Source organism: Dama dama, chromosome 20 (assembly GCF_033118175.1).
Source record: "Dama dama isolate Ldn47 chromosome 20, ASM3311817v1, whole genome shotgun sequence".
Classification (NCBI taxonomy): Eukaryota; Metazoa; Chordata; class Mammalia; order Artiodactyla; family Cervidae; genus Dama; species Dama dama.
This window is the reverse complement of record NC_083700.1, coordinates 6,622,027-6,628,251: the sequence shown is the minus strand read 5'-3', so window position 1 is coordinate 6,628,251 and position 6,225 is coordinate 6,622,027.

Genomic DNA, 6,225 nt, shown 5'->3' with positions numbered 1-6,225 from the left:
TGAGGAGCAGAGGCAGGCTGGCTCCATTCACTTCTATGCCTCTCTCCTGCAATCACATGTGGCAGGGTGTTTCAGCCCTCCCATACCTCTCTTCACTGCTCTAGCTTCCAGAAAGAAGGCACCAGTCACTAACTCTTCATGACTTTGGAGAATAGGAATAATAGCAACACTTCTGAAACAAGAAAGTACATTTCTAACAAGTTTTGGAATGTTCCCCATCAGAATTACAGTGCTGTTGACTCTTACAATAAAAACTGTTGTGATGATAAGACCAGATTTCCAAAGGACTGTTCCCAGCAAGGGAAGCCATGTGTCAAAACTCAGCCTTTGAAGGTACAGAGTGGAGTTGGAACAAGTGGACAGAAAAGCAATGTTGAGACAGTAAGAATGGAGATAGGGAATACGGGAGTTAGGGAGAGAAATAAAACCTTTCAAAGAAGAAGATGCATTTAAAGATGGATATATATATATATATTTCTGTTTTCTGTATTGTGGCTTGCCCTGAATGACACTTACAACACTTTTACAGAGATCTAGACTAAAGATCTATGTTATTCTTCTAAGGTTTCTGGAGGAAGATTATCATTTCATTAAATGTTGTTGCTATGAGGCTATGCTATAAGGCAGTTAGGTTCCTATAAGTTAGATGGAGAAAAGTATATAGCCTACATTGAGTTCTTTCTTTTTGTCAGTATACATTTAAACTGAATTAGCTGGAGTAAAAGCTAAATAAATGAAGATTCAGTCCACATAACTTAAAAAGTTCAGTGATTCTAAGATGCTTTACATTTTAATGAGATGGAATATTATATATTATATATGTATATATATAATTTATATATTATATATATATATATATAATTCCACAATTTGTGCCTAACTTATAATCAGAGCCCCATAAAGATTCATTTACTTTTCCCTACTTATTTCTTCTCACCAAATGGTGAATAATAATTCATCAATAATAGCTCATCAAAATAGTTGAGAATACTATAAATTGCAGAAAAAGAGAACAAAGAGGCTAAGATGTCAATCATGAAGAATTAAACTGTTAACTGACCTCCACCTTTTAGGCACAGTGAGGGATCAGTGTGTCCTAAAACCCTAAAACACTTTGATTATGCTAATTCTTGGAGTTATTTTTAAGACTACTGCCTTTAGTTTCTCTTTAGTGATATCAGGCTCTTCCTTTGTAGATCCTACTTTTTTTCATGTTTCCATTCTTCGCTTCCACCTTCCTCAGGCACCCAGCATCATCATCCCAAGTATTTACATCTTATAGTAGGGAAAACAACTGGTTATCATCCTATTTGTCAGCTGTAGTCAGTTCATGTAGTGACTCCCTGAAGGCTGCCTCAGAATTCTTCTCAACATACTACTGGGCAGAATGCGAGGGGAAATGTGCTGATTAATCAGTTTACTCGTGATGCTTCTTATGGGTTGGGAGGCTGATGGTATTATTGTACAGGTTACCTGTCAAATCAACTTTTGTGTAATTTTAAGTCATTAAGGCAGTAGCCTGGCTTCCCACTCCACCAGAATAGTTTAAATATTTTTTAAATTTTTATTTTGAAACATTTTGAATATTTATTTAACTACCTGTAAATACACATAGAGATATTTAAGTATCTCTACAAATGTAAAGATAATAGAATAATTAAATTGATGTATCCAAAATTTAGACCCATCTAATATCAGTACATGGCCAGTCTTCCTACAGCTATTTCTCCAAGCTCCATATTCTCTTATTTCAAGATTATTTTGAAATAAATCCCAAAAATTAGAGCATTTCATCTGAAATATTTCAGTATGTATTTCTAAAGAGACAAGGACCTTTTTAATACTTGTATTATGCATTTCCTCCTAGTAAAGGAGTGAAAGATTCCACAGTAGACATTTTGGGGAAGCAGATGTTCTCCTCTGGATTGCCAAAATCACATGGAATAGCACTTTCTTGCCTTTTACACAGCTGGTGATTTGGGAATTGCAGATGATTGTGTTCAATTGGAAAGGAGATTTTCCCTGCTTTTTCTGAATGGGCAGACTCCACCGCACACGTACAGGCAGAAAGTGTAGGAAAGGAGAGTCGGGCGGTAGGCAACGTGAGACGTGATGTGAACAAAGCCCTTCCAAACCCTGATGAGAATGAGCGACCAGTCTAGCTTCAGTTCCATTAAGATACAAACCAAATTGGCCACTGGCCAACAAAAATGATGCTGCTAAGGCGGGGGTGGGGGTGTGTTTTGTTGAAGCAATGATTCAGTATTACACAAAATATTCAATGAAGAGTCTTATTAGATTCTGATTTCTAATTCTATACAGTATCAATGAAAGTTAAGGAGAGTCAAGAAAACTATCCTCATGTTCCATTTCCTAAGAGGAGCTAAGCCTGGAGGTTGACTTTTAGTCACAAGGAACTGGAATCAGGTTTGTGTCTGTGTGTGTGTGCTCAGTCACTTCAGCAGTATCTGACTCTTTGGAGAAACCGTGGATTGTAGCCTGCCAGGCTCCTTTGTCCATGGGATTCTCCAGGCAAGAGTACTGGAGTGGGCTGCCATTTCCTCCTCCAGGGGATCTTCCCAACTGAGGGATTGAAACTGTGTTGCCTGTGTCTCCTGTATTGCAGGCGAGTCTTTTTTTTTTTTTTTCCCCGTTTCAATCATCAGGACTTTTTTTTTTTTTTCATTTATTTTTATTAGTTGGAGGCTAATTACTTTACAATATTGTAGTGGTTTTTGTCATACATTGACATGAATCAGGCGATTCTTTACCCCCTGAGGTTTGTGTGTAACTACCTTATCTGCTCATTCTCGGTGGAGCCATGACAAGTAAGCAAATATCACACAACAGGCCATATGAACTTGGTTATTTGAAAGGGCTATTTCAACAAGCCAAAATTATAGAATCATTTTCTCTCAGCCCACGGTTTTTTCTTTTCTTTTTTCTTTTTTTCTATAGACATAGCTTAAATGATCATCTCAGTTTCTGGCAAAATAAAGTGCTTTTTATGTGCAATGTCTGTGCTTTCTCTCTGCTTCTTCTTCATTTCATGTCAGTCACTCAGTTGTGTCCCACTCTTTTCGACCACATGGACTGTATAGCCTGCCAGGCCTCTCTGTCCGTGAAATTTTCCAACTAAGAATACAAGAGTGGGTTGCCATTTTCTACTCCAGGGGATCTTCCCAATCCAGGAATCAAACCCGAGTCTCTTGTGTCTACCACATTGGCACGTGGAATCTTTAACACTGCACCACCTGGGAGGCTGGTACTCTCTGAACTGCTCCTCATTTCCACACAAATCCAAGAACCAGAACTGCATGAACTAATTGGTGCTCTTCCTCTTTGCTTGTCTAAGCCTCCATTGCTCTATCCAGGACTTCCTCATTTCCAGGGAACTCCCATTCTCTCAAGCTGCTCATGGAGCCATTTTATTTCCTCTCCTCAGATGTATGCCTATCCATGAAATGTCTATGAATAATACTCTGATTTCATAAAGCACACTAAATAAGCCCCTGCATGATTTTGCATCACTTATTCCCCTCCCCCCCTTAGAAAGTGGATAACTCAGAGCAATCTGGCTGACTACTAATAAATGTATAGCAAACAGCAAGTAAAATCGTGTCCACTGTGGCCTGAGTCCCTCCACCTTACACAAGATAAAGTCAATTCGTGTCAGTGAAGGAGCTATCTGTGTGTTGATCTCTTTTATATGTATGTTCTTGATCTATTCCTGCTCCTATAACAAAATACCATGGATGAGGTGACTTATAAACAAAAGAAATTTATTTTTCACAGTTCTGGGGGCTGAGAAGTCCAAAATCAAGGTACCTGTAGAGTTGGTGTCTGGTGAGAGTCTGATTCCTGATTCATAGATGGCTCTCTTCTCTTACTGTGTCCTCACATGTTTGAAGCAGCAAGAGAGCTCTCTGAGATCGTTTATAAAGTCACTAATCCCATTCATGAGGCTCCACCCTCATGACTTAATCATTTCCCAAGGGCCTCCCAACCTCCTCACACCATCACTTATGAATTTGGAGCATAAGGTATACAATCATTCAGTCTATAGCACATATCTTGACTATACATTGCCATATGCCTTAAAGTTAATATATACAGTTTTCTGAAAGTGTTTTGTAATGAAAGGCACGACACAAGTGTAAGTTCTCACTATTGCTTGCATTATAGCTTAGATATAACCTACTTTACTAGAACAATCATAAAATTACATATTTTTCCAATCATCAGGTAAAATATAGAATATTCTTTCCTAAGCACAAAACAAACCCATATTGGATTTTATAACTTTGATAGATACTATTTTATTGTTACTTTTATATTATGCCTCTGTACTTTGTTTTATGCATCACCTTTTCACAAAATGCAAAGAATGGTCCCTCAGTGATTGTTCAATCTGACTGTATTGCAAGTAAAGAGAAATAGCTTCAATCACCTCTTCCCTCTTACAAAGGATTCAATAGCCTCACAGACAAGGAAGGCTCACAGACAGTATCAAAGGAGACCATCCCTGAAAATGTCAAAGGCCCCTCAATTGAACCGCATATGAAAGAGGGCAAGTATAGGGACGTTTCAACCCACTGCCATGGGTTTCATGTGGTTCTTTAGAGCTTCATGTGCAAACATTGTGGCACCTGCAGGGAAAAATAAAATAAAGTTATAGTAACAGTTTATAGAGATAAATAATTAACATAAAAGTTATTGCTTTTAATTTAATTTATTTAAACTTCAAAATTTCATAGGAGAAAAATGCATCAATGGTGTAGTTGATTTACCATAGAGGGGAATATGAACATCATAGTTGTCTTATGAAATGGTGAGAACAAAGCCATTCAATAAGTTTAATCAAAGCCGGATGATAATTTGTCAGTGATGCTGAAGAAATGAATCTAGGCATCCTTGATTGCTCTCTTTCCCTCATATTACTTCTCTACCAGTGCCATGAGTTCTGAGGCGAACCACAAAGTTTAAAAAGTGGGCGGTGGCCCAATTCCTGGAAATCCCCCCATTTACCCCAAATAGTTGGAATAATCCTTCCATTCATTAGCCTATGAAATTACCCAGCCCATAAAAATTAGCCATGCCATATTTCAAAGCCGGTCTCTCCTTCTGAGATGGCCCACACTCTATGAGTATGTTTCTCTTTAAATAAATCTGCTTCTTACCTTAAAAAAACAAAAGTAAATTCTTTCTAAAATCTTCTAAAAATACCGTCTTTTATATTATGTAGATCATGACCTAGTAGTTATCTCATACAAACAAAAGATATTTATGGGCTGACAAAAAAAAAAAAAAATTCAGAATTACCCTCTGTCCTATGCTATTTTTTTTTTCCCCAGATACATTTGTGTGTGTGTGTGTTTCTCTGCCATGCTTTATATCTGCAGTAGGACTGCCTTTGTAAACAGCATTCCTCATATTCCTGTGCCAGCTGACAATGGGAGGACTTCACTGGAGATTGGGAGATGAAAGAAAAAGATCACGGCGTTTCTTCCTTATTTGCTCCACTCCTAAGGACAGCTCAATTTCTATGCTTCTGGTTTTCCCAAAATACTCCTTTTTGTTTTACCCCTTACTTAAAAAGTGGTCCCTTCATTAAAGTCTTTCATCTGAACCATCTGAGGTGAGTTTTCTTTTGCTGTGTCCCTGACTTTTATACAGGCTCTCTCAGTAAATCAGATGATAAAAAATCCACCTGCAATGTAGTGACCAAGGTTTGATCCCTGGGTTGGGAAGATCCCCTGGAGAAGGGAATGGCTACCCAATGCAGGATTCTTGCCATTGGCAGAAAAGTCTCTTCACGGGGTCATAAAGAGTCGGATAGGATTCAGCAACTAATGCTTTCATTTTTTTTTTCTACTTGACTTCAATACATCTAGAACAACTTGGGGTAACTAAGACAGCCAAATTCCCAAAGACATGAAATTATAAGGTAAAATTTCTTAATGATCTGGAAGAGTTTAAGGAAAAATGCTGATCATCAGAATCAAGGCAAAGATAGATAAGGTAAATTTAAAGTGAAGATATGAGAACAAATTCATAATATAACAGAACAATAGTGGAAAATGAGTGAAAAAAGCCCCTGGGAAATAAGAGCAGTGATGAGAACTAATAATCCAGAGTATTTGGGAAGGTGCTGCATCACTGGAGAAAAATCTCAGAAAGGGATATATTATTAAGCCTTATAGAATGAATACTTTTTTAAATTTT